The following is a 13522-nucleotide window of genomic DNA, read 5'->3' as shown; positions in this document are numbered from 1 at the left end:
ATGAGGCTGCACCCTGTGTCTTCGCGGCTGGGGCGCCAGGACGGGGAGCGCTCCGACTGAGGAGCGAGTCCTGCTCAGGTAGGGTGGGCAGCTCGGACCCCAGTGCTCTGTGGGGCTGGCACATGCCCGATCCAGTGGCACCCAGGAGCCGAGGGGCTGGAGCAGGCTCCGCACATGTGGAACCTTCAGAGACATCTCCCCTAGCTCTGGCAGGCCTCCGCCGGGCGCCTCATCGCTGGCAGGGGCTTGGAACTTGCCCCAGCTTGGGCGACTTTTCAGCAGAAAAGCAAGAGGCACCTCCTTGCTGCTCGGGCTAGCCCCTGCCCCCTTTCAGGGCTCCCAAGGAAACAGGTGTAAGGGTTTGTTGGTTTTTTACTATGGGCAAACCAATTGATTTCCCCCAATTTGTCTTCTCAGAAACGGCTCAGCTGGGCCAGAGGAGGGGGCCCCAGGGCCCAGAGGCGGGCAGCGCGTCCCCGCGGCCAGCCGGACTAACGGAAGGTGGGGAACACGGGGGGAGTGGGCAGATTCGGAGGGGGTCAGTGCGTCCCGCCACAGAAAGAAAGTCCCAAGCCAGCAGGAGCCTCCCCCGCCCGCGCTATGCAAATCTCCCTCCAAACTCTGGCTGCACGGAGGCACCGCTGCCCTTTGATCTCAGCAGCTGATGTGCGCTGGAGGCACCGGGGATGCCTCTGAAAGGGTGGCCAGATGCAGAGAAGCTGTTTGTGATGCTCTCACCTCCCGCAAGGAGAGATTGTTATCGGGCTGAGAGAGTAGAACCCACCGCTTCTGGAGGGAATCTGCCTGGTGATTCACCCAGCTGTGGGAGGGCGGTGTTTTGCCGTGTGTGTTGGCGTGATTGCAGTGCGGGAGATGGTGAAAAACAAAGCAGATGTCAGGGAGAGGATGGGGGCCGGTGGACCAGCTGGAAGAATGCCATTTTCCCTAGCCTTTCAGCTGCTGGGCACAAGTACTTATTATCTGCATCACAGCAATGCTTGGCAGGGAGGGCTGTCCAAAAGGAGAGACAGAAGCCCTGCTCCAAAGAGTTTACAGCCTGAAGAGATGAGGGGAGCAGAGGAGGGGACAAAATATTAGTGGCCCCATTTTACAGACAGGAAAGCTGAGGCCCACAGGGATTAGGAAAACCGGCCCGGGGCACATAGGGCATCTGTGGCCAAGCCAGGAACTGGACTCAGACAGAAGAAATCCCCAACTTCTTCAATTCTCGTCCCTCAGAAATGTCCTTTTCCCCCCATGTGGAGACAGTGACTAGACTGGGCTTGTGGCCAGATCTTGGCGCTAGCCCATGGCAGCTTAGTGCCACTGAGCTCAACAGCTCCAGAGATGTGTACAGCAACTGGGGACCGGGCCCTGCGTATTTTTACAGGTTCTCTCTACACGAGTTCCTTCCCCGCCACGTTTCCCCGCTTGCCATGGTCTCTGCTCTGTTCCCATTCACCTCTCCGTTACCTTCTCAGCCGCAGGACTGACCGATGGTGGCTTTCAAGGGGCCTGATTCCAACAGATGGACCAGCCCTGCTGGATCCTACTTACAGATCTCGGCGCGTATCCTGCGGTGCTCTGGTCACCCTGTTCTGACCTCAGGCAAGAGGGACCCCCGGAATTCCTCTGGCAAAGTCAGGAAAGCCATGCAGGGACATTACAAGACCGACCTTGCTGGGCAATGAGGAGTCTGCCCTCATTGGTAAGAGACTGGGGCGTCTTGCATTTGGGATGCTAACGCTCTCTAGCCCTCTGCCCAGTGAGGGGGGGATGGTCTCGTCTGTATCCTCGTCCCACTTCAAAAGGTTTCAGAAACACCCTGGGGGCTCTCAGCCCCTTCTGTGGCATTGCAGGGAAGCAGAGTGGTCAGGATGACTAGCACAAATCCTTGGATTTCCTCACTCCTCCAGCCACTGACCGGCTGGGCTGGGGTCTCAGTCCTCTTGCTGCTGCCTATGTCTCTCCTCTGCACACACCCCTTCCAAGAAGGCCTGTCGACAGCAGCCCAATCCACAGAGGAATATTAAGCCTCCTGGTTAGAGACACAGGCACTCGGCATAAAACCCCAGCACAAATGACACAGCTCACAAGACGTGTGCCGAATTTCACCTTGCACTCCCCTCCTTACGGCATCCCCTTCACACCCTCTGCTTGGATAGCACGATCCAAACGTACCCCCATTTGCAAAGTTGATAATACATGATTTATCAACCGCTAGGGTCTGAGATCCAGATGAAAGTTGCTGTGAAAGTATTAGTGTCATTACTAATAATAGCGTTCCAGCTCGGCCAAAGAAATAGATCGGGGGTGAATCTCTATTCGTGTAGAGATTTAGTAATCAATACCACTAGCTCTCTTGCTTGTTAAGTAAGCATAAGCGAGCCATCAACCATGCATTCATGTGCGTTTCATAATAATCCTGCCTCGGCTGGGGGGGGGGGGATTAGACGATATGAATCATATTCTCCAAACTAGAGGTACATGAGCATGCTCAGAAATCAAGAGTCCTAGAAATGTAGGATTGCCAGGGACCTGCACTGCATACTGAAAGGTAAGGACATGATTTCTATTCCAATGATTTGACGATGCTATGGTAACAACGAGCGAGTCCACCCTTTTTCAGGAACCGTGACTGCGATAGTGTCGTGCCTGAGTTTGTAAGCAAGCTGTTTTTAAGTGAGTGGGATGAAGCAAACTAGGCAGGTGTTGGCCTAACATGGAGCAGCAGGTAGGAGAATCAGATCAGGTTTCTCCTGGAAGGATGTTGTTAAAGCATTGAAATCCCAGACTGGTCTGGAAATGTGATGAACTGGGGTTTAAACTGAAATAAACAGCACCCGGCTTACCAGTTCACTGGCATCAGGGCACGTTTCTAAAAACAGAGGGAGAGAAGTTTGGTAAGAAAGCATTTCAAGCTAGAAAATGTTAGTCACCGCACTGCATGACACAGAGGGGGGGAACAGCCCAGAACACTGGAACACACCCAAACGTGGAATTCCCAGCCGCTAGTTTTAGGAGACATCATCCTATGGTCTGGAGAAGGGCTCAGGGACTAGCTCTCTGTCACTCAGAATGGTGGGGAACATTTCAGAAATTGTCACGGTGATTTAGGAGCGCAAGTGCCATTTTCAAAAGTGAGTTCAGCACATGGGTGCAGAAGTCTCCCGGAAAGCGGGTGGCATTTGAGCTCTTACGTCATGCCCCATGCTTGGGATCAGCAGACAGGAGGGTGCTCTGCCCGCTGGCTTTCAGGCAGAACAGAGGTGGGACAGAAGCATCAGCTCATTAAAACAGAAGAGCGACGGGGTTTTGTTTCCACTTCGGTAGATTTTGCCAGATAGCAGCAAAACAAGCCCAAGTCCTCTGCTATTTTCCAACCACGGTGCAGAAAGGAGGAAGCTGGGAGGAAACCCAGCTCAGACATGAGCAAGGGGAGGAAGCGGAGATGGGCTAATGCCAGGTAAACGGAACAAGATTAACGATCTCTTGAGGAAGGGGGGTGCCCCAGGTCTAGTACTGGAAGAGACAGCACAATTCATGGAGAAATGGCATCCCTCGTACAGGGTGGATGGAGTCTGTATGATCGAAAGCATCAATCATCGTGAGTGCCCATCTGCTTCCTGGAAAGGTTCCTGGAGAGAGAAGCTATCCAAAGGGTTGGACAAATGCCATCTACTGACACCCACCAGCGTCGGGGGTGGCTGTGGGGCAGAGCCCTCTCCCCCCTCCTCCCACGTCAATGTGCGAAGCCAGTGGGGGTGGAGGGGGAGCTCTCTAGACACCTGGTGGAAATATCGACTGGCCTAAAGATGGGAGGTTTGAGGCAGGGTTTCATTCCAGTTACCTGACATGGTGTCAAAGGGCCTGTCTAGGTGTCCCTAACGCAGGGACACTGAGGACCCCAGAGCATTTTCCAGACCAGCAGTCAGCCTCATTCCCGTGAGGCAGCGTGACAGCATGCACTTCCCTTACCTTTGGGGGGACTGCTACTGACTGCTCCACCGGGTCTGCGGCTTGCCTGTCCAGCTCCCACGGCCGCTCCCTTCAAATCCAGCCCGTTCCAGGCTCCCGCGTCCCGGAAGCGTCGCCAGAAAGAGGAGGGCGAGCTCTCAGCTCTCTGGGAACATTCACACCCCAGCCCCAGCCGCATAACCGGGGGATCCAATGCTGAAGAACTCTCCCAGGGAGGGGTTTCAACCAGCTCCTTAAGGAACAGCCACTGACCCTCCGAGAAGCAGCCGAAAGGCAGCTGTGGTCCGGTGAAATATCGGAGGCTGAGCTAGCAGGCGGTTTCCTTTCCTGTAAACATATTTTGATTCCTGTGACTGCAGGGCTGGCTGCGGGTTTGGCCAACCCTTCGCTGTTGCTTTCCTGTGCAAGAGAACTTGGTGGGATTTATTATTTCTACGTCGGTCACTTTAAAAAGAAGATTTACACTCGGGTGAGTATCTTCCCACCTGAAGAATCCCAACGTACTCTCACAACCTAACACGCCACGTGAAACGCAGCCGTCTCGGGCATGGGAAGCTGTCGGCAACAGGTCACGAAGCAGCCGGGTGGTCAAGCAGTGCTTTGGCCAAGGACATGAAGGCAAAAATCTTGCGCTTGAGCAAAGCATCATGGGATCATTGGTATCCATGCAGAGCAGATAAGACCTAAGGTTTCCAAGGTCTCACCTGACGGCGACAGGGAGTAAAGTGCCTGGACTCAATAAATCTGAGAAGGAAGAAGAACTGAGTCAGCTTTGGTGAGCTCTGGAGAAAGGCACGTGGACGGCGCAAGTGAAAGCCTGACAAATCCAAAGTAGAAATAAGGGACAACGTTCAGTGGCGAGGGTGCTTACGCACTCGGGAGAGCCTGGACCACCCGCCTGGCTTTTGCGACACAACCTCCCCCCTTAGTCGAGAGACCCCGCGGCGCCAGGGGCACTGCCCACAAGAACAGCCACCACACGGCAGCTCATGCAGCCGGAACAGTGAAGGAACGAACAATTGCAACTGGGAACAGATTAGTTACCCAGCTCAGCACTGAACTGGCTTCAAATTCCCACCTCAAGCCTGGTGCCACTGGTAAGTAGAATGTGACAGACTAGGAGATCATCTCGTCTGATCACCTGACACACACGGGTCACCGCATCTCCTCTAGCTATCTCTGTGCAAAGAGGACCCTCCAGAGAGGCTCCAGGCTTGATCTGAAGACCTCAGAAGATGGACAACCCACCACTTCTCTCCGTAGTTTCATCCTCCTCCCTGTTAACTTCTGAGCCTTATTTCTAATTACAGTAAAGCTCCAATAGTCCGGCTCTCCCGATAGTCCGGCATCAAAATGGCAAGCGCTCCTGACGGAACCGGGACGGAACCCAGAACCGCTCTGGTCAGCTGCTCTCACGTGGGCTACAGCAGGGAGCAGAAGTGTTTGGCTCTGGAGAAGGGGAAGGGGAGGAGAACTGGGTTACTCACGCATCCAGGCCTGCTGCTTGAAAAGCCAGCCGCTCAGCACACTTGCCGGCTGTACCGGGACCCAGCATAAGGTTGGGGGAAGGAGTGGGATCAGGTTACAGCAGGGAGCAGAAGTGTTTGGGGAAGGAGAGGGGGATTGGGTTGGGCGTATGCAGTACCTCCTGATACTCTGGCATATCCGATAATCCGGCACCACCTTGGTCCCAAAGGTGCCGGATTATTGGAAGTCTACTGTACAATGTGTCTGGCTTGTAAGGCCCCATGGGGGTCTCATCCTACCTTCCTCTGCTGGCACGAAGAGCCCTCAGTACCTGATATTTTTTTCCTCCTTCCTACACCACAATGACCTTTCAATCTTCTTTTGATAAAGGAAAGAAAATGCACTCTGCATAGCTCACTACATGGCATTTCGCCAGCCCTCAAATCATGTTCGTATTGCTTGTCTTTGCACCCACTTCAGTTTCTCAACACCCTTTTCAAAATGGGGACTCTGGAACCAGGCACAGTATTGGGCTCACTAAAGTCACATGCACCGAAACTCACCTGTTTATACATCCCAGGATCACTTTAGCCATGTTTTGCCCCAGCCTCACATTGGGAGCTCGTGTGTATTTACTCATCCACCGTGACCCCAAAATCCTTTCCAAAGTCATTACTTCCTAGGATACAGGCCTCCATTCTGGAGGTGGTTTGTTTTCCTTGTTCCTAGAGGTAACGAGTAAAGGTCTAGAAAACATGACCTATGCGGGAGGACTGGAAGAACTGAATTCATGTAGTATGGAAAATCTGAAAATTTGATGGAGCCCTTAAAATCCTGTGATTGTTAATTCAATAGGTGCCCAGATAGACAACGTTCTGGAATTCTATTTTTATTTCTTGCATGCAACGGTCGTTAATATTTTCTCGTGGAGCCCCAGGGCGCCCCAGAGCACACCCAGGGAAACCCTGCCCAGGAGGGTGTATCCCAGCGTGGGGGGATGGTGAACGTCTAACGCCTGCAGAGTTCTAAATCAACCGTTCGTAGCTCACCCTTGTGTTTTACACAGGCCACGACTCAGCCGCCCTTCAGCGTCTGCCACTAACTACGGGGCACTCAAGTGGTATTGCCACATGCCAGGTCAGGTGTGCAGATGCCTGAAAGAATCCCCCAAACTGCAGGTGCGCAACAAGATGCTGGTTTCCAAATCCAAGCCTTTTAAAATTGCCCATCGGGACGTCCCTCTCCAAGACCTTCCCACTGTTTCCCCCTTCTCCATCTTCCCCTCCCCCCACCATAACCGTTCAATGTCAATGACAGCAGCCGATTCCTTTCGTCACTCATTTAGCTTATGACAGAACGTACCGGAGTCTTGTCTCTCTGGGGCAGAAGGTTGGAACCTGCAGAGGCAAGTCACTCGGCTCAGTATCCCACTGAAACCCGCACTGCCCTGTCCGCAAACTCTCCTGTGTCTCCTGGGATCTCTCTAATGCCCAGTATTCCCCCAGTTTTCCCTCTGCCCAGCATAAGGACGCTCTCACGGGCTCCAAAGGCGGCCCCCACACTGGCGCCTTTTCTGCAGCTGTTTTGCCTCACAAGGAAACCTCAGCCAGGCATGTTTACTGCCCAGCTAGCGAGTGTTTCACTCACCCGCCTCGGCTTAGCGACTGGCTTACCGTCATGGCTTGGCTGCACTTGAAAGGCTACGAGGGGGCCACAGAATAGGTAAAGGAAACAATGGGCTTCTCCCATTGACACAGGGCGGGGGGTGTCAATGCTGGGAAGCAAGCCCCCCCGCCCAGCCCTTTTCCTTAGGCCCTCCCTCCCTGCACCCCCTCCACTACATACATCCCAAGCACACCTTCCCGTGGATCCCTCTGGACAGCCAGGGGAAGGGGGGCCCAGCCCTGATGTGCCACAGCCTCACCACCCGCAGCCCCTGGGCAGCATGGCTGCCACATCCCCCGTCCTGAGGCTCAGAGCGGGATGGCCAGGTAGTGCTCAGGTGGCCGGCCCTCGAGCGCCCGACAGGCAGCGCAGCCTAGCACCATGGGAGGCGCACTGGCCCAGGGGAGGCTGTGTCAGGAGGCCAAGCCGCGAGAGCCGGTGGCTAAGTCAATGCCGGAATAATTCTGCCCACGGGGGTTAGGCAGGCTTACCAACGCCGCTGGGCGGGCGGGGGATTTTGCACACTCCTGGTCTATTGAGCGCAGACCAGGCCTGACTCTTCCCATGGAGAGTCCAGAACGCTGGCCTGGGCCCACCGGAGAAGCCTTGGCAAGCCGCCGGGCGGCCTGACGTCTCCAGCGGGCACCGACGGCAGCGTGGCTTCTCCGCACCCTCGAAGGGAGAGGCCTGCCCTGGGCAACCCTCAGGAGGACGACATGGGGCTGACAAGCCCCAGGAACCCCCTCTCAGAGGCTCTGCTACCAGGAACTGAACGCAAGAAAGCCACGAGCATGACATGGTGACCTACATTTCCTGGCCCATGGTCGCACAATTTCCTGCCGCCGCGCGCACACGAGAGGCAGAGGAAACGCCGGTTTTATTTCCATCTCCCGCTCTAATCAGCAGTCCCATGTGTTGCAATTCCCCCCTCCCCCAAGCTGTCACTCAGGAGCAGGCCCGTTGCGATGACAGGCTCCTCCGTGGGCGTGGAACAACACAGTCACCCAAAAACGGTGACTGGGAGGAAGCTGATCACCTCCCCCACCCCAAAGGAGAGCGCGTTCCCGGGGAGAGACTCGCAAAGCGATTCTGAGCAGACGAGTATCAGAGGGGGAGCCGTGTTAGTCTGAATCTGCAAAAGCAGCGAGGAGTCCTGTGGCACCTTAGAGACTAACCAAAGTGTTGGAGCAGAAGCTTTCATGGGCAAAGACCCACTTCGTCAGACGCAGGTAGTGGAAATTTCCAGAGGCAGGTATAAATATGCAGGCCAGGATCAGGCTGGAGATGACGAGGTGGATCCAATCAGGGAGGATGAGGCCCATTCAGATATTAGGAATGGCAACATACAAAAACCTGAAGGGGACACTTCAATCTCCCTGGACACACGATTGCAGATCTCAAGGTAGCCATCCTGCAGCAAAAAAACTTCAGGACCATTCAAAGAGAAACCGCTGAGCTACAGTTCATCTGCAAGTTTGACACAATCAGCTCAGGATTAAACACAGACTGGGAATGGCTCGCTAACTACAAACGCAGCTTCTCCTCTCTTGGTGTTCACACCTCCAGATCAGCTACTAGAAGTGGGCCTCATCCTCCCTGATTGGATCCACCTCGTCATCTCCAGCCTGATCCTGGCCTGCATATTTATACCTGCCTCTGGAAATTTCCACTACCTGCATCTGACGAAGTGGGTCTTTGCCCACGAAAGCTTCTGCTCCAGCACTTCAGTTAGTCTGTAAGGTGCCACAGGACTCCTCGCCGCTTGAGCAGAAGAGGCCACCCGATCGAGCCGGCCATCAGTACGGCCCCCGCCAGCCAAGCCCCCGAGACAGAGCGCACCTGTAGCTGCCTCAGGGCCCTGCTCCCCCGCCCAGTGGCCCATCTCGGGCCATGGCAGCCCTGATGCTGCGGAGGAAGTCCCAGAATACGCTGGGGCAATCCCTGGCAGGGGCCAGCCAAAGGCCTGAAGTGCAGCATGAGCTTTGGGAACCCAAGCGAGCTCCAGGGCTTGTGAGCTGTGTCCCCTCCCATCACACACAGCGCCCCCCCGTCCTGCTCTCCGTGTCAGGGCGCAGCGGCCGGGTACCCCCCGGCGGAAGGCTCCACTACTGTGTGGAAAAAGGGCCCATCATTACCGGGGGTGACTCACCTGTGCCAAGACAGCAGCACCATGCAAATCTCTGAATCACAGGCAGGCCTGGCCCTGGGCAGGGCTGATTTGGAGCTAGGTAGCACATTCTGCTTGCTGCTCTCCTGCCTGGGGCCCTGGCCCAGCACTCGAAGGGCAGGGACCCCCCAAGCCGGCCCGGCTAGGGAGCACTGGGGGTGGGGGGAGGTGGAGGTCAGTGAACACATGAGGCCGAAGGCCAGGCCTGCCGATGGGGGCAGGAGCCCAGCGATTCCCAGGGGCCCGGCGTGCCCAGCCGCCGCCCTTGGTGGGTTGAAACCGAAGGCAAACTTCCAAGACAAAACTCAGGTTCTTTGGGGACAACCCGAGATCTCTCCCAGGCGACCGTTTTACCCAGCAGTCCCCATGGCTCCTTTTCCCTGCCGCCAGCAGGGCCCACGCGATGCAGCTCGGCTCCCTGCTCTGGTGCGAATTCATCCTGGAGAGGTAATTCTCCCCTTCCCCAAATGCAGCAACGCTGTTGCTCCCAGAGAACGGAAGAAGGATCAATAGGCCATTAGCTGGCCCCACGTTTGGCGGGTATGCAAAGTGAGGGACGCAAATCAGGGCCTTATTTGCTGTGAATCAGATTAGCCAAGATCTGCAGGAACGTCTCCAGCCTCCCGGTCCCCGAGGCATGTCCAAACGGCACTCACCAGCACTCAGGACGTGGCACCAGCTAGCGACGAACCTCCTGTTGATCCTTCCCCAGCCGCACGGAGTCAGCCCCGCCTCTATGGTCTGCACTGCTGCTCAGACGGCCTCCGAAGCAGGCTGTGTGGCAAAGGGGACAAGGGTTAACTTCTGAACCCCAGGACTGTCCTTTCAGCTTGAGCACAATGCAATCATCTCATTTATGTGACTACTCCCCTCCTGAACGGTCATTTCCTCCTCCTCCGGCACTGAAATGCAGCCACCTCTGGTGCGGCGCACAGCAACGCCACACAACAGTTGGAGGGCAGGAGTTGAAAGCTGCCAGGCTGAACTGATTCACCCATCCCTCACTACTGATGGGTCTTTCAAGAAATTCCAAGCTAGATCACACCCAGCCCAGTTACGCAGGTACCAGTGCAGCACAGGGCAGACAGGGCACTTACACGAGAGCTTGTCTCCCTCTCCCCCCAGTATTTTATCCTAACTTGACGTGCTCCGCGTATCGCAGCTGCCTGACACTGCTCCTAACCGGCAGCTCTGTCCTGCTCAGGACACAGAACGGACACAACTCTGCAGCCACCTTCGGTAAGGCATCAGCTGCCCCTTGCAGGAGCCTTGTGTTGGCTTGTTGCTTTTGTTCCCCGTGCACAAGGATCTGGGAAGGTTAGAAGAAGCTGTGGCACCAGCCCCACGCCCCTGCGCTCTCCTCCGTGCCAGGCAGCAGGGCTGTGTTGCGTGCTGCACCTTGCAGAGGGAACTCAGCACCCCCCCCAACCCATGCCAGTGAGGCTCAGCGTCGATCCACACAGCAATGTGCCGGCGTGGCTGCACAGGCCTTCTGTAGGCCCCCAGGCCTGGGCTCAACCCCGGACTTTGAAGCCCAGAAAGGGCCTCAAGGCTCCTGTTCCAGCCCAAGCGGGAATGGATCCAGGCTCAACTTCTCCTTAGCTTTGGAGGTGAAACCAGAACTGGCGAGGCGAGATCAGTGGAGCCACCGGACAGCTGCAGGCTGGGGTGCAGCCAGGGCTGGTGTCTGTGGCCCATTTGCGAAGGAGCCGGGCCCCCACCCTGCAGCATGCCCCAAGGGGGTGGCCCCACGAACTGGCAGGACGACGTGGGGGAGACCCAGGGTGCGGCTAGCGGCCACCCACATGGGGCATTGGGGGGAGCTCAGCCAAGGGCACTGGGCTAATCCACGGGAGGCTGCGCTGCGCTTAGGGACTGGGGGGATGGGGGGCTAAGTGCCCGTGTCAGAGGGAGCTGTCTCTAAGCTGCCACAGCCAGGCCAGCTCCGCTCTTGCTGCCCACCAGAACATGCCCCCGAAATCGCTGCCTGGGCCTGCTCAGAACCGGCTTCTTCTGAGACGACTGAAAAGGCTCCTAATTTGTACCCGTGGGCCTCTGCCCAGGGTGTCAGTGTAACCTGGGGGGGCTAGACCACGCTGCCTTTCTGCAGGGTCTTAAAAACACCCAGCCCCTAGAAAATAGCTGGAGAGCGACCCAGCGATCCGTCTGTGGCACAGGGCCACTCCCGAAAGGAACCAAAGGCCTGCATTTCGCAAAATAACTTCATAACATCCTACACAACCCTCTGACTGCTCCCACCGCACGTGGCGGGTTTACAGCCCACAGGCACGGTCTTCACAGGTACAACAGGCATCAAGAGAAAGCCACACGCCAAATGAGGCCAGTTCGGGCCACGCAGCACACCGAGACGGGACGGAGAGCCCAAAAGCCGGGGTTAGGGGCTCAGTGGGAGTCCGGGCAGCTCTTCCCCTGCACTCTCGACAACCGGGCCCCCCCGCAACCCCCCTGCCAGCCCTTCCTCCATCCCCCACTTACCCAGTTCCACAGGGGCTTGTCTTGTGGCTGGAGCAGAAAAACAAACTGGCCGCCGGCAAAAAAGCCTTTTCAGAAAGGGGCCAAGCTGACTTGTTCATTTTAACGTTTGACTTTTTTTGCTTAACTGCAGTCAGGGCCTTTCTTCTGTTTTTGCTCAACAGCTTTGGTCTCCCCTCCCTTTTTTTCTCTCCACAGAATTTTTTTCCCTGGTTTTTTGGTCGGGGGGGGGGGGGGGGGGGTTCGGTAGTTTTGGTTAAACCATTTGGCAACCCTACGGAGGCAGCCTCCAGCCCCGCGTGGCTAAAAGCACAACCCCGGGCACGGCCCCAGCCGCCTGTCTCCCTCCCCAGCCCTGTGGGCCCTGGCAGGGGTAAGAGCCGCCTGCCTGCTGCCCCTGGCTCAGTCTCCTCCAGCCAGAGCCGGCCCCAACGAGCGCACCTGAGCTGCCAGGTGTAGAGGATCACTCTGCCCAGCAACAGTGGCCCAGACAACCCACTCCTCCCCCCCCCTTTTAAAGAGACGGCTCCCTCTGACACAGGCGCTTAGCCCCCCGGCCCCCCAGTCCCTAAGCGCAGCGCAGCCTCCCGTGGATTAGCCCAGTGCCCTTGGCTGAGCTCCCCCCAATGCCCCATGTGGGTGGCCGCTAGCCGCACCCTGGGTCTCCCCCACGTCGTCCTGCCAGTTTGTGGGGCCGCCCCCTTGGGGTATGCTGCAGGGTGGGGGCTCGGCGCCTTCACCAATGGGCCAGACACCAGCGCAGGCTGCCCTGTCCTCTCCCTACAGCCCAGCTCAGAACGGCAGGCCTGCACGGGGCTGCAGCGGAGCTGACAGAGGAACACCCCCCAAGACTTCACAAAGCTCCCACCCCTGGAGTCCTTAGTTAGCCTGACCGGCAAACCCCAAGTCAATGCCGTCAGTGGAGGGTGACTGAGGATCTCAGCCGGCTAACCATGACAAAGGCAACTTCCCCCGCAGGGAATCAATCCTAGAACCCCGGGGCTGGCAGGGACCTCAGGAGGCGTCGAGTCCAGCCCCCTGCCCAAGGCAGGACCAGCCCAACTCCATCATCCCAGCCAGGGCTGTGTCAAGCCGGGACAAACACCTCTAGGGATGGAGATTCCACCCGCTCCCTAGGGAACCCAGCCCAGGGCTTCCCCACCCGCCTAGGGAAATAGCTTTTCCTAATATCCACCCAAAACCTCCCCCACTGCAACTTGAGCCCATTGCTCCTTGTTCTGCCATCCGCCAGCACTGAGAACAGCCTCTCTCCAGCCTCTTTGGAACCCCCCTTCAGGAAGTTGAAGGCTGCTCTCAAATCCCCCCTCACTCTTCTCTTCTGCAGACTAAACAGACCCAACTCCCTCAGCCCCTCCTCGTAGGTCATGTGCTCCAGCCCCCGAATCATTTGGTTGCCCTCCGCTGGACCCTCTCCAATGTGTCCACATCCTTTATCGTGGGGGGCCCAGAACTGGACACAATACTCCAGATGTGGCCTCAGCAGAGCTGAATAACGGCGAATAATCACTTCTCTGGATCTGCTGGACTCAAATGCTCTGAACAAGCCACTTCCACCCTGACTTGATTATTCTCATTAACACAAGAATCTTCTTCCTTATATATGCCCCTGCCGCTGTAATTTCCACTCCATCTGACAAAGTGAGCTGTGCCCATGAAAGCTTATGCCCCAATACATGTTAATCTCTAAGGCCAGGCCTTCCGTAGAGGGAAGACCAACAATGCCGCGATCCG

At 56.6% G+C, this 13522-nt stretch overlaps 1 long non-coding RNA gene across 2 annotated transcripts in view; it reads right to left on the bottom strand.

The window, feature by feature from the left end:
- Positions 1 to 5379, bottom strand: part of LOC112546759 (uncharacterized) — a 196249-nt gene extending 190870 nt beyond the window's left edge. For both annotated transcript variants that reach the window (XR_012906069.2, XR_003090460.3), the window contains exon 1: positions 3979 to 5379. This is a non-coding gene — a long non-coding RNA (uncharacterized LOC112546759). The remainder of the gene's footprint in view (positions 1 to 3978) is intronic.
- Between the last annotated feature and the right edge of the window lie 8143 nt (positions 5380 to 13522).

Source organism: Pelodiscus sinensis, chromosome 9, assembly GCF_052426305.1.
Source record: "Pelodiscus sinensis isolate ZL-2025 chromosome 9, ASM5242630v1, whole genome shotgun sequence".
Lineage (NCBI taxonomy): Eukaryota > Metazoa > Chordata > Testudines > Trionychidae > Pelodiscus > Pelodiscus sinensis.
The sequence above is the reverse complement of the archived record's forward strand: the minus strand, read 5'-3'. Positions and strand labels throughout refer to the sequence as shown.